Genomic DNA, 26,100 nt, shown 5'->3' on the forward strand with positions numbered 1-26,100 from the left:
GTTCCAGTTCACGCCAATATTCAGCAACTTCGCACAACCATTGAAGAGGAGTGGGACAACATTCCACAGGCCACAATCAACAGCCTGATCAACTGAGATCAAGGAGATGTATTGCGCTGCATGAGGCAAATGATGGTCACACCAGGTACTGACTGGTTTTCTGATCAACGCACCTACCTTTTTTTTAAGGTATCTGTGACCAACAGATGCATATCTGTATTCCCAGTCATGTGAAATCCATAGATTAGGGCCTAATGAATATATTTCAATTGACTTTTTTCCTTATAAGATCTGTTTTTTGAAATTGTTCCATGTTGCGTTTATATTTTTGTTCAGTGTATATTAAGGCAGCCACTGCCACAGCTGTTAAAAAAATAGATCCTATTAGACCACTACTGATCTCTTGTGTGCTCCTTTAACAGATGGGTGAAGAAAATGAATGTAAATGATTGTGACGTAACCCATGCTTTCATGTAGAAATGGCCATCAATAACTAATAAATCAAAAATAGAAAAACACAATTCCCATATTTTGAAGTTTATTTACACTGCAGCCTTGTCGCCTTAAATGTGCTATTTTGCTTTGACATTGTGCTGTGTATTCTAAGTTTATAGTATGTGCTATCATTTTAATGATATATCATGTTAACATTATGGCTGGTCTGAGGTTACTTGAAGGAATATGTCTGTATTCAATAAGAGCAACTATGTTTCACAGATAATGGTTTCCCATTATAAGGAATTCAACACATAGGCAAGATGTGCTGACTTGTGTGGGGTTATTTAGATTAAAAAAAGCAATAATGAAGACAAAATATGCCTTTTCAAATGTATCAGCAATTCAGCTAGATAGGAGAACTAAACATACTTTTACAAAAAAGGTGTTAAAAGAAAGCATTAACATGAAACTTGTTTAAATTGCTCTCCATTTTTAACACATTATTGTATCAACATACCACTCTTAGTCAAGCTCTGGTTCTGCAGAACTTTACATTTTGAATCCTATCAAGCAGTTTTTCAAAACCTGCATTAAGCATGTGTATGCCTATTTGTTTTATTTTTTAACAATACTATGCAGACACTTCTGTTTAGTTTCAGCAGATGACAGTATGGAAAGCTGTGTGGGACACATTACCTGCTGCTACATGAGGCTTTTGGGTTTCTGGAGTGAGTCATTAAAGCCATTTGGATGCTCTTTTTATGTACTCGTTTTAATCCTTGGGTATAAATGATCCTTAGAAGCTGGAGTACAAACAGAGGCTAGTGGCATGGTGTGTAGTAAATCATGCTATTGGAAAAACAAATGAGAGGCAGTTCTTCACTGTGAACACCTTCTTGTGCACAAGGCTATAGTAGTCAACTTGTGTGTGCTTGATTTCTTTATTTTCCATGTCAATGCAAATTGATTAGGGATTGATGCGCTTGCTTAGCTTGCCCGTCTATACACAGAATATTGCAATGTTACACCTATTGTGGCAGAGGAAGAGCTCTGCATGAAAATAGAGTCTGGGTGCTGTTTGTGTTTTGGTGGTAGTTGGCAGGGACAGGGTTAATTCCTGTCCCTGCAAAAATATGTGAGAATGTGGCTGTTTCCAAATGAGATAATTGGTGTCAATTGGGAACAGCCACATACTATAAAAAAGAGCTTCCAGGTCCATTATAGAGAGATCACCAGGGAGCTGGTTTATGAAGAGCAGTGCTGTTTAAACAAAGAAATGTAAAGTGTTTGTCACCGGTAAATGGCTTTGCTGTCCAGTCTGATAGTTAGGCGCTCCGTTTGAGATAGGCTTTTGTTGTGTTTATTTTGTCTTGTAAAAATAAAAGTGCCTGCAAGTGTTTCATTGTGAAATTTTTGTGTCTGGGTCTATGTTCTAATGGGCAAACGAGCCGACCGCGGAGAGGCTACGTTACACTATATTTGGTTGTATTGGTTAGATAAGAGAAATGCAGATGCTAAAGGGAACTGAAACCTTCATGCTCTGCTCCTTTTCACTCACTCAACTCCACCAGAAAAAAACAAAACAAAAACACATGCTACAATAGCTGAACTATAATTAACTTTATAAGTATAATGTTGTCAAGTTTAACACAAAAAAAAAAGTTAGTCGAACCTTTGCTGTTTGTGCTGTCCTTACCTTAATAAACGATCGTGGGTCAGTCATTTTCTTTTGGGATTTCCCACGTTGGTGTTAGAATGGGAGTGGGGGAGGGGTATTCAGTTATAAATGTCTAGCTTGAGCAATAATCAGGAAGTTATTTTTCTAAACGTATCAGAGTTTTGTTGGGTTTTCTCAGAACAGGTCAAGAAACACATAAGCAACTGTCTTCATGATTGAGTCCTCAGAATACCACCTAATCCAGACAACAGAAAAAACATCCAAGAACTATCCACATAATTCCATCATCTTTAGAGAAACAATGATTAACCAACCATAACATCTTTCTTGTGTTTGCTATGCTGGTGCAAAATCATATATTATACAGATATTTCAATTAATTGAACTTACAATGTCCCTATTAATGTTAAACAGAATGCAAACAGACTAGCATACATAAACATGTGATAAAGAATAGGCATAAACTATGGGGCTGTAAAATAGATCACATTTATGGACATGATTCTGGAGGAAACTCCTCTTAGACATATAGAGAAAATGTTCTGTAATTCTGAGTGCAGGAGTAATATCTCGTCCAGCTCATAACCAGTAGGGGTCACAGTGGTGCGGTGAGGTGTACCAACCCAAGCTGGTTTCCCCTCCCCTCCTAGTATGTAGCAGCCCCAAGCCCAGGTCGACAACTGAGTTACTACGCTACGCTACAATATTTTTATGAGCATCACTATATATAAATGTGTGTGTGTTTGCTGTTCTGGAAGTACTAAGATTAAGTAGCGGGTTTCAGAAAAATATAACGTTACACATCCCCATGTGTTGCTACAACTGCTGTTTAAATGAACAACCATTTATGCCCTAGATATAGATTTGTTCAAGAGAAGAGGATTGGTTACATCATCGGTAAATGTTGCTGAGGATTCAAAAGTTCACAGAAACAGCCTATTGATATTCTTTAGAAGTTTAGTCATAAATGGATAAGAAAGATGTATAAAGTTAATGGATTGATTGGTTGGAAAATGCTTGTGTAACATATTATTTGCCTTCTTTCAATGATCTAACTGCTGTGGAACCCAAAGGGACATGGTGTAAATTAAAAAGGGAGTCTACTATCTCGTGCACACGACTTACTATCTCGTCAGCAAGAGCTATTATATATAGCAAGTCGTGAGCACGCGATAATAGCCTCCCTTTTTAATTTTTACACCATGTACTTTTATGAATTCCGTACATTGCTATGCCACACATACATCCATTTTCTTTTCCAACATATCAAACACATGTTTTGTGTCATTCATAAACAAGAAAACAAATTTAAAAAAAAAAAGAAAAACACTCTAGATATGTTAATATTTCAGCTATTCTAATTAGCTTTTCCAATTCACATATAATTCTATGACAACATGAAAACAACCATGGTTGTTCTGGTTTTAGACCTCACCTCCCCTGCCCGCTGGTGACTACACATGTTGTCTGACGTGAACCCACCTACTGTACCAGTTAAGCAGTGTGTGCTGGACAGCCTTGTCAGAACATGGGGCAGGTAAGGGCACAGTGGCGGCCTTACCTGACAATTTCCCGTCTTTTTCGGAATTGGTAGCTCTTACCAGCAAGTAAAATGTATTTTTTGTGCTTTATATATATATATATGGTCCGATGATTACGTATTTGATTAGGGGGAGGATTCTCCTTTCAGAAAAACAACTACGTTTCCAAGACAAGTTAGCTTTAAAAACACCACACACACCCTAAAGCAGGTTAAACTATTATGCCACACTATCAGTCCCACCCTACTACAGTATGTTTTTCATCAGAAATATTACTCATTGTAGTACTGTATTACACTGTATTACAGTATTGAAACACCCCAGGATAGGTTATCTTCCAGTGACAATGGGAAAAGCAAATCTGTTTTTGTTATTCTTTCAAATCTAATTTACAGAATGTATCACGGTTTCTTTAAACTTGTTTATTTGTGTTATTTTGTAACATTTAAATTATGCAATTATTAGATGTCCTTTATTCAGCATAAACTTACATCATTGTGGATCTACCATTATTTGTACATTCAAATTTGAAGGCTATCAAGCTGATGAATGTACCAGTATTTAAATAAAAAAAACTGCGGCTGTTAAGACTGATTAAACAGATGGCATAATTAAATTGTATTATGTAACATATAATATAAACATTTACAAAAATAATGTTACATTTTGTGCTTTTTCCTTCCTGCTTCACATATATTTCTGAATAAACATTAGAAATTCAGTCTTGTATTTAGATAAACCACGTACACAACTGGAACTACCATCAGGTAAGTCCACTTATTTGTGATCCAGATATGTAACAATACGATCCTGTAGGCAATTACGTTTAAATTAAACATCAGAGTCAGTTTCATGGTTAATTGCTGCTGACAGTTCTTTGTAATAGGGAAGCAGTGCTGTGGAGTGCTCATGTGTGATTTTCGCAGTTAGATCTGTCATGAGCCGGTTGGAAGAAGGAGGTGTGAGTTTCTGGGCAGCGTCACACGTCTCTGCCTTCACAGATACGGAAGAGGCGGAGAAGGAGACTCACGTCATTGAGGTAAAACAAACATTAAGTGAAAATACATCGGCGGACCTTTAAATCCAACCATTGAATTTTTTTCAAGAACCGAGTTATGGATTACAGTCTTGTCTGGATACATCATTGCAATTTGTGAGACCTAATCATCAGACAAGGACAAGGATATTCTTCTGTTATAAAGGTAACATTCATTGCATCTATTTTTTCTCGCCTGTCAGTTGATACAGTGCCACACAGGTAGTCACTGTTGTCGGTGTCTAGCTTCCTACAATTTGCAGGGAATGTGCAAGCTTTTCACATTCGGGCCTTTTTTAAACATGACTCTCCGTGCATGTCGCATTTTATTACAGCGTTTGAGAAGCATGTTGGCAAACGTGGCAGTCAGCCCACAAATAAGGAACAAGCAGACACATAGATTATATGTACAGTGTATGTACGTTAACGATTATTGGACAGTGTAGTGTGCAAGAGAATTCAATGCAATGCGTGGGAATATTACGATTAAAGACACATTTTGATTTTGATACAGTCTTATTTATTAATAGCAATATTTATATATATATATATATATATATATATATATATATATATAAACAATACAGTGTGTGTGTGTGTGTGTGTGTGTGTGTGTGCGCGCGTGCGTGGTTCTTATATATATATATATATATATATATATATATATATATACTATATAAATGTTCTGTAAGGTAAGAAATTGTCAAAAGGGAGACACCAAATACTTTATTCTTTCCGAAGAAATCCGTTTATGGTTTTGTAATGTTTTTTTTTTTTTCAAAACAGCTGACTTTAATGCTGTTTTGAACATGGAAGTACTGGAGCTTGCGGCAATTACTTTATGCAAATATGTGCTGCTGCAGTTATGCTTCCTAAACAGTGTACGAGGTAAATTAAGCACCTAGGGTTCTTTGCAATGATAATCACACTGCTGAAGATTCCATATCTGTGAGATCAGTCATGGTATGAAACAAGTTAGGCTCGGGGGAAAAAAAGGAAACGCGAATTTGTCTTTTAAACTAGGAACTTGAGAAACTCTTGGAATGAACATCCTATTCTGACATAATTAGAATTCGTGAAAAATGACAAGTTTTATTTTTTCATTTACCCTGTTTACACTTGAATATTTATAACGTTGTAGGGCCAGAAAGTGGTACACCATCATAATGTGGTACACTACCAAGTACTTTTAATGCATGTGCAAGTTTATGTACCCGTTCTTTTTCAATATATACACCGATAGCGGTTTAGCCAACAGTACAATGTGCAGCAAGAACGCATTGAATAGGCTACTGTGCTTGCTTTAAATACATACATTTCAGAACCATTGTTGTCTTCATTGTGTTCCCTCGTTTAAACAGCTTAATATCATATAATTATTGTATCAGATGAGGTGTATATCAATCAATCGATCAATATTTATTTTATGTAGAGCCTTTCATGGTGGACCACCATCACAAAGCGCTTTACAAGATAGTGAGGAACAATGCATAATAAATAAAATGCAAACAGTAAAAAAAAAAAATATGCATGCTGCCCGTGTGTACTGTATACTAAGGACTCAACACTGGATTTGTTTTGTTGGCTATAGCTAGATGATAATGTTTGTAGTATACCTAGTCACTCCATATAGGAATGTCACCATGTAAATGTAAGCAGTGAAACGTGTTCAGTTGACAGTACAATATTTAGAAAAATAACATTGTAACGTCGCGTGTAAAATGAAAGCAGGCGCCACAAAGGCAGTAGATTTGTGCTCGAATTCAGCAGTTTATTAGCACAGGATAAATAAGCAATTAAGGACCACGCCAAAGCAAAACAAAATAATAAAAACCTATCTCTCTGTGCTAAACAGTCTACCTCTCGTTCTGTCTCCTCCAGCCTCTGTCACTCACTTGGTCGCACAACTGCACTCAGACACGCACTCCTATTTATCTCTTTGCATTAAAACCGCGCCCTTCATCTGCCTTCACCAATCCCAGGCATGCCATTCAGACCCCAATCTCCCGCCAGTGTTTTGGGGGTACAAATGCATGACCAGAATTGGTGAACCCGGACAGACCCCCCCCCCCCCCCCCCCCCCCCCCCCCCCCCCCCCCCCCCCCCCCCCCCCCCCCCCCCCCCACATAAAAGTCCTGCAGTGATGGAAATAGCCAGATTGTTGCACTATTAAGGAGGCTGTGTGGTCCAGTGGTTAAAGACACAGGCTTGTAACCAGGAGGTTACAAGCCTGGTTCAAATCCCAGCTAAGCTACTGACTTATTGTGTGACCCTGAGCAAGTCAATTAACCAAGTCATTTAACCACATTATGCTTTTTCAGATGAGATGTTGTAAATGACTCTGCAGCTGATGCATAGTTTACACACCCTAGGCTTGTATCTTGTAAAGAGCTTTGTGATGATGATTCACTAGGAAAGGTGCTATATAAAAATAAAGATTATAATTGTTATTATAGCACTAAGCATGTTGTAGGTTCTCCCAGTATACAGTGCAGCTGGTGCAGCAGTAAAAGGTGCATTTAAATAAGTGACTAATCTTTAATAAAGTTATAATATATATTTTTAAGATGGATTGTACTAACATCAATACACAGTTTCTCATTCTCGTTCTTCATTCCACATTTAAGTGAGAAAGTAAGGACGTGGAGGATTTCAAAGCCCCTTTAATTGGTTCACAGCCAAGGCCCGTAAATTAAACTGATTGTACTATTGTTATTACAGTATTGTTGTTACATTATACCTTTTATTTATATCACAGACTGATTTTACTAGTAGTAACGCCCTGAATGCTTTTAATTTACAATCACTGAAATTTCAATTTGTTTGTTTGTGAAATAAAAGGCATATTGTATTAACAATAATGACAGTAATACAGTCAGTTTAATTGATGGCATTTTGCTGTGAAACAACTAATTGAGCTTTTAAATCCTCCAAGTCCTTACTTTCACCTTTAAAAGCATAATAAATAATGAGAAAATGAGGGTGCAACATTTTAATAAGTGACTGGTCTTTATTAATGTTAATGCAATTACAAATAGTAATTGTATTGTTTGTCCAGCTTTATTTTTTTTTTTATTATAACTTTATAAAAAAAAAAAAAAAAAAAAAAATGTTGCACCCTTGTCTGCCGGTTTTCTGTGTTTTGCATGCAGAAAAAATAGTAAATTAAACTAAAAACTAAGACCCTCTCCCCACACCCTATTTATAAACTGCAGATGTATCTAAGTACATCTGCTTTTTTTTTTTGTTTTTTTTGTTTTTTTTGTTTTTGTTTTTGTTTTTTTTTGTGAATGTATTTTTCCCTCACAGTTGGAAAACCTCTGCTCTAATGGTATGTGTCGTTTTTCATCGGGAAAGTCTAGTGGGTATATTTTGCGAAGTAAAAAAGGGAGACAGGAGTTGCTAAAAAACTTTTTTTCTTAAAAATAAACAAACAAACAAATAAAAAAAAAAAAAAAAAAAAAACTGTGTGGACTCCACTTGGAGAATTGCTGGGAACTGTGCTACTATGTGCCGTTTGCAGGAAATGGGTCCAGGGAGTCTCCTCATCAGAATAAACAAACCATGCTAGAATAGATAAAAAGGTAATTACCATTAATTAAAATAAATGAATAAAAAAAACTAATATTTTTAACAGATTTTTTAGTTTTTTTTTTTCTTCTGTGGATTTGACTTCTGTTTAAGTGTTGTTCGGTTCAAAACAGTCAAAGCATTTATTAACTAGCTAACACAGGGTTGGAAGTGATTGGCAGAAACCAACAAACAAAAATACTGCTCAGTTATCATTGTGATCTTAGCATAACTTTTAAAGCTCATTGCACTTAAAATACACATCTCTTATGATAATTGAAAAAGTGACACCTTTTAAAATTAGATCTCCAGCCATACAAGGCTCTAATTAAGAGCACATTGATTCAGAATTGACTAGTATACAAACCGCTATGAACAAGACAACTGTAGTTCACCCACAAAATCATATTTGTTTCCAATTTTAGATAACCAGATGTGTTGCTCATCAGCAAAATCAAATAAATTTTGAATAAAAGAACTTTAAAAGGCCAAACTCAGTAGACTATACCCCTTTCCTTGTTTTCTTTGCTAAAATCATTTGCTTACGCCTGGGCAAGCACAGTACACGGTGTACCATGTTTTAACACGTACTGCAAAATAACACCACACCGGTATCGTTGTGCAACAGTATTGCAACATCTGTTCACACGGGAGTTATATTCAGTGCTACCCCTGATACAGACATGGGTATGATTTGAAGTCTTCAGAAATATTCCAATGACAGTTGCATACTTAAAATCTATTTTTTTTTTATGCCAGACACATTCAGTCACATTTATTTATTTGTTTGTCAGATGGAATTGGCAATAGAAACTGTAGTTAGTAGTACCTCCCTCCCCGAATTGCAGTGGTAAGCTATCAATAATCGAGGAGTAGAAATCATTACAGCTACTAACATTTGATTATTTTTCCTCTAGCTGTCATTTCAAATGTCACATTACGCATGGTACTTTACTGTGCTGACTTGGAAGATTGACAGCCACAACATGTCAAATCCCAGATCACTTTAGAAAAAAATGCTTTTACCCAGGATTGGAGGACTTGGCATATCATCTGCACTCTGACCTGGTCTGCATCTGTTACATGTGAGATTCTGAGGATTGGGGTCAGGACAGTGCATGCCAGAGACAGAAAAGCTATGGGGGGGGAGTTAAGAAGGGAACAGTTGCCTGCTGGATTATTTTTTATGGAGTACAAAGAGATAAAGGGGAGGATTTGCATAGTAATTTACTGTGTAGTCTGGGACACCGAAATTCCTAGTTAAAATAATGTTGCTCAACATACAAATAGTTCTGACTGTTGAATAATAAAAAGGAACTCATCAGACCAATACTTTGGAGCTGGTTGCAAGAAACACGTAAGCTGGACTTACCTACCAAGTTAGAATTGAAATCCACCCCCAAGTCGGACTTGAAAATAGGTTTGGTTGCTGTGTGAAGCTGGACTTGACAACCGGTGTAAGTCAGACTTACTTTTCAAGCCTAGGTAGGGGGATGGCTGGAAGTCAGACTTGGCATTTCAAATCAGTAATTCTAAAATGATCAACAATGTCAAGCCTTGTATTCATTGTACATATGCGCAGAGCACTGTGAAGAGAACAGATTTTTAGAGGCACAACATGTTAGACATTTATAATGATTTCAAATGATATTCTCCTTTTTGTTGTCCCCCCCGTCCCCCCCCCGAAGGTATTTTTTTCATCACCAATTTAATAAAAGACGACCTGCACAGAACCTCCCAGGTGGCTCCAGTAGTAGGAAAAATTGGAATTAGGCAAGCAGATAAAATAATCCATCAGTGTGAGTGAAGCTTGTCATTTTAGTTGACCGTGATGGACTGATTATGCAAACCATAATTTTATAACTTTAATATTTCATAAAAGATTGATCTGCTAGATGTGCAATACATTTGTACACTCTCATGTAATTACATTTCCTTTTAAACTGGTAGACCCAAGATGACAGAAGTCTTGAAAAAAAACTTTCAGGATTCCCATGGGTTCCTTATTCATTACATTAGAAGGCTAGAGTTTCATAGAGTTGATATAAAAGCTTGGAGCACTGAGACATTCTTCACTGCGGCTAATGAAATGTACAAGACAGTGATTACATAATTGATTTTTTTAAACACTGCCATTTTCAAGTAGTTTCTACATATTTCTTTATTACTGTAATAAAAATTCAGATACTTAAGAACATCTAATTATAGAATACTTTCTTACCATATCCTGCTGTACATGTAAGTCAAGAAACAAATAAAGTTTCAATGTAGACTGTAAGTTTACCTTGTAAATCAGTTGGCTCTTACATTACAAGCCTTACTTGGCTTTCTGAAAAAATCTTTGATAAATCAAATGGAAGCTGCATCAGTCCAGAGACGATAGACAAAGAGAAGGAGATGTGATCCCTTTTATTGGGCTAACTAAACAGTAATTAATCACAAGCTTTGAAGACCTCAAAGGTCTCTTCTTCACGTGAAAGTAGGAAATAGAGATTGATGTTTACATTCAAAGGTGGCATCAGAACTGTTACAAAAAGAATCAATTTTGAATCTCTACAATTGTAATGTAACAAGCAACAAACAAACAAGCTGTTGAAAAAAAAAAACAGGATGTGTGGCCATATAATAAACTATGACAATAAGAAGACAAAATAAATAAATAAATTACTGATGGTGAATAAAATGCAAATAAGCAAACAATTTTAACAGTACATAACAATATATGGAAATAAATAATAGTAAACAAAATAACTAAAATAAAATTTAAAAAATAATCAATTTACTTTTTCTCATTTTTTGTATAAAAAGCAGTACACAGTTTTAGTTAGTACAGCGGAATGTAATTGCTTCTCATCAACTTCAGTCTCCAATTAATTTAATGAGTTTTCCTCTCCTTTCTCAAATGCACAAACCCACTGCATTGAAAGTCTACTCCCAAAAACAACATAGGAGGCTTATACACAGTATTTAATTTATCAAGGAAAACTTGAACCACTCCCCAAAAAGCAGTATTGAGTAAAGGACTTAAGTTTATACCGACTGAAAGATACATTGATAAAGATAAACTGGCCACCGAATTAAAGGAGTGGGAGAGACGCATGAGATTAGCAGAATATTTTTTCAATGAAAATATCTCAGATTCAGAGGTAATTATGAGCAAGGATAATAGTACAAGCACGTGGACTCCTCCAGATGGAAGAGACAAGTGGTTAGATATGTATATTGAAGTAGTTAAACAAGAAATAATAGTAGGACTAAAGAAAACCAATTTTGAAGAACAAGCTATGACTGAGTTGTTAAATGATGATGATATAAGTATAAGACCAGCAGGTAAAGGTTCGGGAATAGTGATAATGAACACAGCTGACTATATGAAATCTGTAGAATGTGAATTAAAGAATACGGATCCATATGAAGACGTTAAAAGCAATAAGATCAATAAATCAGTAAAAGAGGTCAAGGAAATTGCGGAGAGATTATACAATAAAGGCATTATATCAAAAGAATTAAAAAAAAAATACATGCAGCCACGTAATGCAAGAACAGGTCTAGCAAGAGGAAATCCTAAAATGCACAAAGAAAATCACCTTATGCGAATGATAGCACTATGTAACACAATTTTTGTTCCTGGGTAGTAAGTGTTATTTCCTAATTGCTTATGCCTCAAAAGTATAGAAACTGGCTATTATTCCCCACAGACTTTGCTTTTGTGACCAGGACAGTGATATTTCAAAATATCACTATTTCCAATGAGAAAACGGGTGAATTTGTGTCTTTTCGTTCACATAAAGTCAGAAAAAAACAACATATGAATCCAAATTAACATGTATTTATACTAAAGTAATACAAAAATGACTACAAAAGATTTAGAAGTGAGTAGTTTTTCGAGATTTACGATTATACTGTCAATCACTTTCATGAATCAGCCCCCAGATGGAGTCTCCCATCATGTTCTCGTTATACTGTCCTTGGTAACGGCGTTCAAAGTCCAGTATATCCTGGTGGAAGCACTCACCTTGCTCCTCCGAGTACGCTCCCATGTTCTCCTTGAATTTATCAAGATGAGCATCAAGGATATGGACTTTGAGGGACATCCTACGGCCCATTGTGCCAGTGTCACCAGAGTCTCAACCAGCTCCACATAGTTTTCGGCCTTGTGATTGCCCAGGAAGCCCTGAACCACTGCGACAAAGCTGTTCCAAGCCTCTTTCTCCTTACTAGTGAGCTTCTTGGGGAATTCATTGCACTCCAGGATCTTCTTTATCTGTGGTCCGACGAAGACACCGGCTTTGACCTTTGCCTCAGACAGCTTAGGGAAGAAGTCTTGAAGGTACTTGAAGGCTGCCGACTCCTTATCTAGAGCTCTGACAAATTGTTTCATAAGGCCCAATTTGATGTGCAGTGGTGGCATCAGCACCTTCCGGGGGTCCACCAGTGGCTCCCACTTGACGTTGTTCCTCCCCACAGAGAACTCGGTCCGCTGTGGCCAGTCCCGCATGTGGTAGTGCGCCTTGGTGTCCCTGCTGTCCCAAAGGCAAAGATAACAGGGAAACTTGGTAAAACCGCCTTGGAGACCCATCAGGAATGCCATCATTGCAGCCTGTTGATACCATCTCAGAAGAATGCAGATATGTATCCACTTAGGCAGCTGGAACTAAACTGAACTGGTGGGCTTAAGGCCCCTGTATTTATACTACTATTTATATTACTGGAAAGTTCTAGAAAGTTCTAGAACTTACTCCAAGTTTACTCAGCACTGAATCTATCTGGAATGTTCTGGAAAATAGGTGAATTTCAAAATATCACTGTCCTGGTCACAAAAGCAAAGTTTGTGGGGAATAATAGCCATGTTCTGTACTTTTGAGACATAAGCAATTAGGAAATAACACTTACTACCCAGGAACCAAAAAAAAAAAATTACACGGTGTAGTCAGCACGATTGATAAGCCAACACACATAATAGCTGAAATAGTGGAAAAACAATTTAGGTCACACGTTGAGAAATTACCAAGCTATGTTAAGGATACAACACAATTTTTAAAAAGACCTGAATCACTAAAGCACAACCTTCCAGAGAACAAAATTTTATTTTGCATGGATGTAAAATTCTTGTACCCAAGTGTCCCTCATAAAGAAACTTTAGAAGCTTGTCAAAAAGCACTAGATAATAGACTAGATAAATCAGTACCAACAGCAGAGGTGCTGAACATGATCAACGTAGTTTGAGAAAACAGTTATTTTACATTTGTTGATAAAAATTACAAACAAAACGATGGTACAGCAATAGGATCTAAATTTAGGAGTGCATTTTGCCAGTACATACATGGGGAAATGTGAAGAACAATTACTTAGGAAATCAGAAAGAGAACCTTTTAGAATACATTCGGTTTGTAGATGATATTTTGGGGGTTTGGACACATGGAGAAGAATCTCTTTTCCAGTTTCATAAAATGGCAAGTTTAATACACAGTAATATTAATATTAAGGTGGACCTTCAATGGACAAGAAAAGAAATATAATTTTTAGATACCACAGTAAAACTTGAAGAAGGTTCAATTGAGACTGACCTCTTCTGTAAACGTACTGACATTCATCAGTATTTACACATGTCCTCTGCACATCCAATACACACTAAAAGGGCAATCCCAAAGGGTCTAGGAATAAGAATACAAAGAATATGCTCAAAAGAAAGTGACTATTTAAAACAAAGAAATGTATTAAAAACAAATCATAAGAAAGACGATACAAAGAAAGAATTATAGAGACAGAGTTAGGAAAGTCGAAAAACTAAAAAGAGACTATCTACTAGTTTATAAAAATAGAGATAAAAAGTCAAGTCCCGTTAGTAATGACTTACTCTAAACTTTTGCCCAATATTTCTAAGGTAGTTTGAAAACTCTGGATTCTACATAATTCAGAAAAATTGAAAAAAATATTTCTTAAGGCCCCAGTTGTAGCATTCAAACAAGAAGATAATTTAGGTGATATTCTAGTTCACAGTAAACATAAAATAATAATTGACAAAATAGGTTCTACAAATACTTGCACTAGTACATGAAAAGTTTGTAAATACATGGACAAAAGTAAAAATATAATTAAACATAAGAACACCACATATCCACTAAACTCTAATATCTACTGTAAAAATAGCAATGTTGTTTATGGAATAGCCTGTCAAAAATGTGATGAAATAAAATATGTTGGAGAGACTGGAACAACTTTGTATAAAATAATTCAGAACCACCTTTCATTAATTAGAACTAAAAAAAATGAATGAACCAATAGCACAGCACTTCACCAGTCAAGGACATGACATAAATTATGTCAAGTTTGTAGTATTAGAACAGCTAAAATAAGACAATGCAACACATAGAAGAATAAAAGAAAGTAAATGGATAAATAGACTGAACACAGTTATGCCAGCGGGACTCAACAGAAAAGAATGAACTAATTAATTCCAATAAATATATCAAAGTTAAAAATAATTAAATAAACAAAATTAATTCCAAAGTTGTGCGTGCTGATGCGCTGTATCAGAGCCAGCATTGCATGATAATATAAATATAAGTTTATATAAAAAAAATGTTAATTAAAATTAATATAGATTTAAAGATATAAGTAAAAATGATGTCACAATATATAGAACACCATTCTATATATTGTGGAAGCTGCATCACACCACCCAGGCACTGCCAAGAAAAGGCCGTCCCTCAAAACTCAGCGCTCAAAGAAGAAGGAGACTTGTGAGAGAAGCCACAGAGAGGCCAACAATCACTTTGAAGGCGCTACAGAGTTCAGTGGCTGGGAATGGAGAAATGGTGGATGAGTCAACCATATCAAGAGCTCTGCATAACACTGGCCTGTATGGGAGGGTGGCAAGAAAGAAGCCGTTACTCAAAAAGTACCATCTGAAAGCACGTCTGGAGTTTACCAGAAAGTATGAGAGTGACCCAGCTGCGATGTGGGAAAAGGTTTTGTGGTCAGATTAGACCAAGATAGAGCTTTTTGGCCAAAACACAAAACGCTATGTGTGGCGCAAACCGAACACTGCCCATGCCTCAAGACACACCATCCCTACAGTGAAGTATGGTGGTGGCAGCATCGTGCTGTGGGGATGCTTCTCATTAGCAGGGACTGGGCATCTTGTTACAATTGAAGGAAGAATGGATGGAGCAAAATACAGGAAAATACTGCAAGAGAATCTGCTTCAGTCTGCTAAAAAACTGAAGCTTGGGAGGAAATTCACCTTTCAGCAGGACAATGATCCCAAGCACAAGGCCAAAGCAACACTGGAGTGGCTCAAGAACAAAAAGGTGAATGTCCTACAATGGCCCAGTCAAAGTCCTGATCTCAATCCCATTGAGAATCTGTGGCACTATTTGAAAATTGAGGTCCACAAGCATCGTCCAACCAACCTGAACAACCTGGAGCAAATCTGCCAAGAAGAATGGGCCGAAATCACTCTGACACTGTGTACAAAGCTGGTACATACTTACCCCAAAAGACTTAAAGCTGTTATTGCAGCGAAAGGTGGCTCTACCAAATATTAATGTGTGGGGGTTGAATACTTATGCAAGCAAGATATTTCAGTTTTTTATTTTTCTTAAAAATATTTCCCAACATAAAACCAATGTCACCTTACAATAATTGATTTAGAGTTTAAGTGTTTTAAAATAAAATATCGAACAGAACGAAATTTCAATGTACCATTTGTAATTCAGTAATATGAGAGAATTGGTCAGGGGTCTGAATACTTTTGCAAGGCACTGTGTGTGTGTGTGTGTGTGTGTGTGTGTGTGTGTGTGTGTGTGTGTGTGTGTATATATATATATATATATATATATATATATATATATATATATATATGTACTACTTCCGTGACACCACGGCACGTGCTTGGACATGTAAAAATATATAGAAAAAATTACGTGAATTCGTATAACTTATGTGCGCCATACACACGCGGTATTTCAAACTGCAAACGTTGACGTTCTTCAGCTAGAACACACACACACCACACACACACACACTGTGTGTGTGTGTATATATATATATATATATATAGACACACACACACACACACACACACACACACAGTTCCGTGAAAGTATTTGCCCCCAGTCTGATTTTCTGTATTTTTGCACATTTCTCACATTAAATTTGGTCAGATCTTTTTGTGGGTTGTAGTAGTATATACAGGGAGTCTGAGAGAAAAAATGACACCAAAGTTTGGTGCTTCTTACATTTTTTTGGTGTGCAAGGTTATCAAACATGCAGTCTTTAGGTCTGGAAAAGTTATTGACCCCCTAGTTAACTCAACCCAATTAAAGGGATAATTAGGGTCAGCTGTTTGAATACTTTGGTTAGCAATCAGGCCTGATTTGGGCGAGCCCTGCCCAGTATAAATCTGACTAACTTTGGCCCTTACCATCAGAGTGAAGTTGTCAGCACACAGGTTCTAGAGGCACATCATTCCATGATCAAAAGAAATTCCTGACCTCTGGAAAAAAGTTGTTGATGCCTAATAGTCTGGAATGGGATTCATGGCAGAGTAGCAAGGCAGAAAATACAATGTGCACCCGTTCTCCAACTCTGTAAAGATAAGCCATTACCAGAGTGTTTTGTATGCGCAGCAAGTACAATGTGCCTGAATAATATCCAGGCATTACCGCTGTTTGCATTGCCTGGTAACTAGATACAATGAACAGGTATTGCTTTTCCAAAAATGGTGCCAGAAGATTAATTTAATTACTGGGAGCACGGCTGTGTTCCAGGGGAAGAGGGGGTCATCCCATTGACCCCTCACTGCAGGTTTTGTTAACAATGTGTTTTTTTCGTACATGAAAACACTGTTTGCCGTACAGCTCATAAGGTCATTAAACTCATTGCAACACTACACGAGTCATATATTGCCATGCCAAATGAAGAGGAGCAGCAGGACATCTACAAAGACTTTTACACCAAAGCAGGAGTACCAGGAGTTGTTGGAGCTGTTGACTGCACACACATCTGCTTACATTAACAGACTTGAGTATACGTCTATGAATTGTCAGACGGTGTGTGACTGTGACCTTAGAATACGAAACGAGGAAGCAAGATGGGCAGGCAGTGCACACGATGCTCGTGTTTTCCACAACAGCCTCCTCCTTAAATTCAATTTTGTGTGGAGTCCTCTTGGGTGACCATGGTTATCTTTTACAACGGTATCTTCTGACACCTGTGCACAATCCTACAACACCAGCAGAGCTGCGATACAACAGGAGTCACAAAAAAGCAAGAACCAACATAGAAAACCTTTGGAATTTTAAAGCAATGTTTTGCTTGTCTCCTTTGCGCCCCAGTCCAGCAATCACTGTGGCATGGTCGGTCCCCTATAACACAGTGTAACAAATTATTATTATTTTTTTGTTTCTGGGTAGTAAGTGTTATTTCCTAATTGCTTATGCCTCAAAAGTATAGAAAATGGCTATTATTCCCCACAGACTTTGCTTTTGTGACCAGGACAGTGATATTTCAAAATATCACTATTTCCAGTGGGAAAACGGGCAAATGTGTGTCTTTTCGTTCACATAAAGTCAGAAAAAAACAACATATGAATCCAAATTAACATGTATTTATACTAAAGTAATACAAAAATGACTACAAAAGATTTAGAAAAGAGATAATTTTTTCGAGATTTACGATTATACTATAAATACAGGAATAATAGCCATTTTCTATACTTTTGAGGCATAAGCAATTAGGAAATAACACTTACTACCCAGGAACAAAAATTGTGTTACACAGTGGAATCTTTCTGTCGACTGGGATGAACCACCTGTTCCACATCCAGGAAGATACCAACCACACCTCGAACACTCTGACACTTAGAATCAGACCACAAACACAAGAAAGAGAAGGACTGGTATTCCAAAGAAATGTGATAAATAATCACTTCTAAGGAGACCTTGTGAAGACATGTTGGACTCTTGACCGGGGGGGTTGTGGGTTCAATCCCAGGTGGAGGACACACTGTTGTACCCTTGAGTAAGCAAGCATTTTATCTAGATGGCTCCAGTAAAATAAATAAATAAATAAATAAAGTGTAATTATATGTAAGAATTAAAATATATATTTTTTCTTTTTCTATGAGCTCTGTGTTTGTACATTTTGAGCTTAATTTAATGTGGATGACACTGAACATCCCTAAAGCGAGAATACTAATAGTATGAAGATTACATTTTTCATTTAGAAATTTCTTTTGTTTATTATGACAGTTATTTCCTTTGATTTCAAAGCAGAGTGAAGTAAATTAATGCAAACGAAAGTGCAACATTTTAACAAGCGTCTTGGAAACTGTACAAATGTGAAAGCGCCCCATTTGATGCATAAATTATCACTTTAAAAAAAAAAAAAGTTTGAAAAGTTAGAGGCGTCCTTAAATTTGGGCCAGTATGGTATTCAATGTTTGGAATGGGCACAATACCTAAGTTTGTTGGTGCATGAGAGGAGAGCTCATTTTTAAGAACAAAATGCACATGATGAACTAAAGGAGGCCTATCATTTTGTGTTACACTTATATCAATCAACATGACCCAGTAGGCTACTACTGTTCAAGTGCTCATTTGAAAAAATAAAAGTAAAATTGTTATATGGGGTAGGGGGTTAATCACTTTTGTCAGTCTTCAGAATCGCTGGAGTTAACTGCCTGTGTACCTTTAAGTAGTTGTAATTTTGTACGATAGTACAATTCTTTGTATTTGTGCGCTTTCTGCTTTTGTTTTAATACACATAAATTGCCCTCGAATGCACGTTTATCACTCACTTCTTGTCTCAGTAATAATTTTTTTTAAGATTGTATAATTTTACTGAAAGGTCTAACATTGTCGTCTCGAAATAAGGAAGAGTTCACTGGTGTACAGCCCTGTTCTTCCTGTATCTGTTATTTCTGCACTACCAGTATATCTCTCCTTCTCACCCACTCTCACAATTTCAATAGCCTACCTCTATTTTCGTCTGCTTCCATGACAGTCGAACCTTCGTCCTCTGAATCTGTTAAATTAAATGACTGTATCGGTGGAGAATGAGTTGCCCTGTGAATGTTTGCTACTTCAGAAATTGGTTCTATATTTGAAGCCGTGGATGATCCTGCAGTGGATAGTGTTGTATCAAGTTCAGGTTGTGAAACTGTGTTCTCGGCAACTGTGAAATCTTTCTCTCAAAGGCATACAACTAGATGTTGATGGCTGAGGCTCTTGTGTTGCGGGGGAAGTCGCTTTCACCGTGGAAACAGAAATATTGTAACTACTCCTACTACCGCTATGATCCCCTCTCCTTTGTAATTCCTAGAACAAAGTGTTATAATTGGTAATATAGTACAGAGATGGTGTCAATTACATTTTTTCTATTCCATTTCCAATGCCATTTCCCTTTTAATCAATTCTAATTCCCATGCCATTCATTAAACAACAATGTTTTTTTTTTTGCAAACAAATACTGCCTACAGCTTAACCTTTCAGCTTGTAACCTGATAATAAACATAACCTCAGTAAAGATTATGCAATAAAATGCAATAGGAATTGGAATTGATTAAAAGGGAATTGGGACTGGAAATGGAATCGACACCAACTCTGATGTGCAGAGAGTGGGAAGTCAGATGATGGGATAAATGACATTGGTTTTGTTGGAGTGTGTTGTTTCCTCTTCACGTCCCGAGTCTTTTGCAGCACCTGTTGAGTACATTTGTAACGTTAATTTTTGCTACTTCTTAAAATGTTCCTACCAGCACCAAAATGTTCTCAAAGTACAAACGTGTAATGGCTGGCCACCTTATGTTAACATTTCCTACCTTTGCTATTAAATAGGGAGGCAATTTTTAATGACCTCACCCGAGCTGCAAGGATGCGCAATGCAAGGGTATAAATCTTGTGTTACACTTATACCAACGTTACACAATAGGCAGTACACATAGTCTCTCTGGGAAGGCAGCACTTGTGCGCTCAAAATGGTCGTGGAATCCTTTCAGCCACCCCCCACAAAATCCTGTATGCACTCTATGAAATACAGTTTTTGCTCGTTTGTGTAGTTTTGTACAGGACTGGCCATGATTGCATTCGTATGGATATACTGAGAAATGATGCTTTTCGAAGCTATACTTCTAATATGTCCTAATTATCAGCCATGCTGATTTGATTAACACCTATTTCCTACAATACTTTAATTGTATAAATTCATGTATTTTTTGTGTGTGTGTGAATTAAATAATTACTAATACAACACAACACTAACAAATTGAACACAGCTTGGTTCATTCTGATAGTGTTTTAGGAAAATGGTGATGCCTGTGAATTCAGTGTAAAGGAAATGATTAATTCAGCTTTACTCAGGCTATTACTTAATTACTTGAATATACTTTCATACACACTTTTCATAAGTTTAAAACTTTTAAATAATAATAATAATGAATAGGTTGAAATTTTAAAAAATACACTCTTAAAATGTAATTAGCTCGCTGAAACCAATCGCTCAGATTTTGAGCTCCGCACCCGCTTCAGTTCCTGTTTGGTAGCATAACAACAAACCGTAATCCTTAATCCTAACTGACCCAATTTGTCTGAAATAAATGGCTGCCCGAAATAACCCTGTATGGTGTAAGTGGTGGTGACTTTTTTTTTCATTTATTTATTTTTAATCATTACCCGAAAAATACCTGTGTATTGTCATAGTTTATTAAACATTATAAAATGTTTAATAAACAAAAAACTATCCTGATTGGTCAAAACAGGTCACATGGGGGTGTTTATTACAGCATATCACCATGAGTCGGCACTTATTTTCAAAAACGGGCAAATCGCTGACTGATATCCATACACTAGAATTTAAAAACAAAAATGGCAGACATATTGGAATTTCTCGCAATAAACATGACTGACGAGATTTATGTAAATGTTGACCTTTCGGGAAACCAAAGTGTACATGAGATATTGAATGAATCTGAATCGGACACCAATGATTAATTAAAGTAGTGAAAAAAAAAAAAAAGCAAAAGTATTCAAATAAATTCAAAACTCGCCATTCTGATCGCTCTGTGCCTTTTCCCTGAACTACGGTGTTTCCCTATCACATTTTGAAAATAAATAGTTTCAAACATATCTCTTAAACTTTCAGCTTTTCACAAAAGATTTGGGTCCCTCTTAAGAGACTTTGTGGTTAAAATATGTTTTGTTGCCGTTGCCCCCACTGTCCGTTCTTCGGTCTGCCTGCCTGCTGCCACTAGACCCACCCCCTTCACAGATGTGTGATCTGATGCTGAACATTTATAAATTCATCCTGACAGTTCCTGCCATACCTTTTAAATGTGTCCAGGTACGATGGTATCATGTCTTCTGCTGTGCCCTGCATTGTTTTAAATTGTTTCTTAACACTGGTCCAGTAGTTCTCCATGTTACCAAGCTGTAAATTGCAAAGTCAGTTTGATAAGTAACCGGGTATTCCATGCAAATAACGTCTTTCTTGCCACTGTGAAGCTGTAACACAAATCTGTTATGGATACCTCCTGTTACTACCCCGGATAAAAAAGGATGATTAAAAAAAAAACAAAACAAAACAAAACAAAAAAAAAAAAAAAGCGCTCTCACCTGATCCTATTGCAGGTTTTGTGAGGGTCTGCGTGATTTAAAGGCAGTCTTCTTTGTGCTGTGTCATGAAAATGGGCAGTAATATTTTACTTTAAAATGTAATAAATAAACCAAGAAGTGTAACGAATCAAAACTGTAATTTCAATGGCAATGTTCAATTCAACATCCTGAAATATGTTTTAAGGGACTGTTTTTCTAAGGTCAGGCAGAGGTGGAAGGATATTTAATAAAAATTACTTTTTTGTTAATTAAAACATGTTTTAACTTTTTTTTTTTTTTGTAATGTTGGTTGATGCATTTTACAAGCACAATAAGGCACTTCAGAGTGTGGGATATATTCTAATATCCACACACCCTGGGCGGTTAAAACCACTCGGCTTCGCCTCGTGACTTAAAACACACTCGGGGCGTGTGGATATTACAGTATATCCCACACCCTGTCGTGCCTTATTGCTTATGCCACACAACCTTTTTTTCCCCTAACATTAGAACTGTAGTGATTCAAAATGGGTTCTTTTTGTTAAAGCTCTGATGCTATCTTTCGAATGTAAACATCAATCTCTCTTTCCTACTTTCACCTGAAGAAGAGACCCTTTTTGTCTTGAAAAAACTTACATTTGAGATATTATCAGACACTGACAACATGAACAAGCTCTAAAATATACTGTATGTTTCTTTATAATCTACAGGATTTGCTGTATCCCTTCTAATTAGCTAATGGTAGTAGGGTAGGCAGTTTATGGTAGTTTGTGGATACATACTTGTGCACTGATTAGACTGTACTGATGTATCGATGCATTACGATACTTTACAACATGATACACCTTCATGTATCGAGATACAAGCTTGAAATGAGTAGCTAATGTGCCACATTTATTAAACTGTAAATCATGAAAGAAAAGTTTTTGGTTGTCTGAACGTAAACTCCACTTGATTCTAGACATATTGTGCAATGAGCCGGCCAGACGCTTCTGGAATTTAAGCGAGAGTAGAGGAAATAATGGCGAGTTCTTCGTTTTAATTTAGGGTTGCAATCGTTAATGAAAACTAATACGGACAAAAACGTGAAGCAAATGACTTAACAATAATACAATGTTAAATTAAATTTAGAGAAAAAAACTAAACTTGGAGAATAATAATAATATTATTTCATAACAATATAATATTATATGTTGTTCTTTTTTTTTTTTTTTTTTTCCCCGTATTCCATTGCTAGCAAGCAGGGAATACTGACACCGTACTCAAGGTTTAAGAACAGGCTGCAGAAAAGCTGCCTGGCCAGTGGAAGTTGAGACAGCTGTGATTCTGGCCAATGGGAGCGTAGAGGAGGCAGAGACAACCTGCCTTGTTTTTTGTGGACGGAGAGGAATCAGGAAGCGAGCAGTATCTGTAGAAACTCGCTTCTATGACTGTAATTTTACTAGTTACTAGTTTTTTTTTTTTTAGTTTTTTTTAATTCAAGTTCTATATATTTCTTTGTCTCCTTTTGTGAGAGCGTTTTATTTCATATAAATAGATAGCTATGTTTTTCCTGTTTCCTGTAAAGCTATTTGTTATAGATGACAAAACATATCACATTTTTACATTTCTTACAAGTTTTTTTTTTTTTTTTTTCCTCACCTTTCAGTGCACCCTAATAATGTTTTTATTTGGTTGAATAACCCTTAGACTTTAATTTGGTTTACTACTTTGAAAAAAATGTGTTAATCCTGATGAAAATGACTTATTTAATACTAATGTTACCATTTTAATCTAATAATTACAGTTATTTCTAAACACAAAAATGCTGATGTACTTTTTAAAAATATTAAAATTGTTATTGATTAGACATCAAAATACTGAAAAACTTGATATTTAGCTTTTTCTAAAGAAACACATGAACAAAGTTTGTACTTTAACGAAATCTATCACATTGCTTAGTATTTTTTTTTCTCTCAGAAGTGTGGTAAGGAGATTTGGTTAATTCAGCTAAAATGGATTATCCCAGGAACTCTAGTTGACATACTAAATTCAAATTTTTTAATTCAAACTAGTGGTTTACTACTTTGTGGGAAATAAATATAATTTATTTTGAACTGAATCTTTGTCTGTAGAATTCAAATTGTAATTATTTTCAAGTCCGTCAAGTAGAGATGAGTTCTTCATTAGTGTCGCGATACGTGTCATATCGTGGCTTTGGTGTATCGTCTCCCCCCTTGTACTGATAATAGGGTGATGTATTGAATAGGCTTATAAGGAAAGGAAAGTGGCAGCTGAATATAAATTATATTTCTTGAATTTGAAAATGTGATTTTATCTGATGGAAATAATACAAACCATAAATACTGGAGATAAAGAGGTTCCCCAGGGGGCCCTATTTCTTTTCAATTTATGTAAATGGAATAACATCTATAATTCATATTGTAATAGGCTTCCTTTCTGCTGAGGAAACGGCTGGTTATTATAGCTTCCCCAGATTGGGTATAATTAACACTCATTTAAGAGCTGACTTTGATTGATGTCATCATTGTCTGTTAGGGAGACATTTCTATTATAATATTCCCATCAGTATGGTGCAAGCAGCCATGGATGGTGCATATTGATAATAAGGAAGGCTTAACACATACTTTAATGCATAGTAATGACATGGAAACAGTAAGTAGGCTAATACTTCGTACTTTGTAGTCTTGTAAGACCTATATAGATTTTCAGTGCAATTAACGGAGTAATGCTCACGGTATATACGGGTGGACATTGTATACAGCTGATAAAACGGGTCTGACTGCATTTGATTTCATTGACAAACACCTGTATCGGGGAAAACCCATCGAACCCGTAGAGATCATATGAGGGCATTTTTACACTGGGATAAAATGTGTCACTAATCACAAGAAACACAATCAAATTCAGGTGTAAACAGTAAGAAAATAATTGATCATGGCTGAAATGTGTTTTGATCACCTAAAACAAGCCACAAGATATTGTGTTTTTACCATGATAATCTTGCCACTTATCTACAGCTAACCACTGAAAAGGATTTAGCCTGTTAGTAATTACTATTTTATATGCAAGCATGATTAATCATTGTGCTAAAGGACCATCTTTCTAGCACAGGCGAACCAGATTTTTTTTAAAATAGAGGGCTTCATCATAAAAATCAGTGTTGGCATTCTGATTCCATAGAATCACAAATTGTACTTATGTGAAATGTACCTTACATGTGAAAGGTAAACCTTCTTTTAGTCTGTAATGTGAGAGGGCACCGGCCTTGCACAAGTAAAATGTGTGTTTTGTGGCTGGCAGTCATCTTGGGCTCAGGTGTAGAGGAACAGCCTGGGGTCAAGGTGGCTGCTTTATACAGCCACATGTTAAAGTGTTCAATTGTAAAGTTGCTTTATTAGTTAATTAGAAAAGTGTGGAATGTGGTCATTCAGGAATTGAATTATTGAGGTCAGTTTCCCCTGGCCACACCCTGTAACAGAACAAAGGAAATTGATGTGAAGGCAACAGCCCAACCCAGAACGGGAGAGCGTGTAGGAGACAGGTTGAGATGTTGTGTAAAGGAGTAGACACTACCAGGAAAAGGACATATGCTGTGGGTTTTAAAGCACAGAAACTTAAAGACAAAAGAAAGATATTTTCAAAATATGTGTTTGGTTTTACAGGGTAAAAGGACTTAACTTCCCTGCCTTGGGTTTAGGTTTGTTTACTGAAAAGGGAGCTGAGATTGAGATTTAGTTTTTGTTTGATTGTAAATAAGTGTGCAAACTGTGCTAAAATATATACACTGACTCAGACTTTCTTGGTGCACCCACAAAAAATTGGTGATAGAGCCCCGGGCTATCCTGACGAAGGGGCTTTACCACAGTAATATTGATATGCAGTTTCTATGTCTGCCATGGTCTCGAAGCCGGAAAAATTCTGCACAGCCCTTAACTGCTGACCTTACTGGTTTGAATGAGGCCTCCAGTAGCCACTGGGAGGGATTTGGGAAAGATCCTCACTCCACCTGTCCTCACTCGGACTGCCACAGACTGCCTTTGGACGTGTGGCCCTTGCACAGCTGGCGCTTAGAACGTCTGGCGTTCTAAGACACTGTTTGCCAATTTATACTATCCTGTAGGCCTGGAGCCATATACTTAAGTCATGTTTCTAATCGGCCTCCCAATTCAACACAGCCCAACACACAAAGGAAATCTAAATTACTATTTTTAATGCAGTCTGGTGGGGCTGTGTCCGATG

At 36.6% G+C, this 26,100-nt stretch overlaps 1 protein-coding gene across 1 annotated transcript in view; it reads left to right on the top strand.

The window, feature by feature from the left end:
- The first annotated feature begins 4,677 nt into the window (after positions 1-4,677).
- The window catches only part of LOC121298774 (serine-rich coiled-coil domain-containing protein 1-like), a 115,478-nt gene continuing 94,055 nt past the window's right edge, over positions 4,678-26,100 (top strand). Inside the window, exon 1 of the mRNA XM_041225985.1 lies at positions 4,678-4,859. The gene's annotated coding sequence lies outside the window, so the exon portion shown is untranslated. The remainder of the gene's footprint in view (positions 4,860-26,100) is intronic.

This window comes from Polyodon spathula, chromosome 2, assembly GCF_017654505.1.
Source record: "Polyodon spathula isolate WHYD16114869_AA chromosome 2, ASM1765450v1, whole genome shotgun sequence".
Lineage (NCBI taxonomy): Eukaryota > Metazoa > Chordata > Actinopteri > Acipenseriformes > Polyodontidae > Polyodon > Polyodon spathula.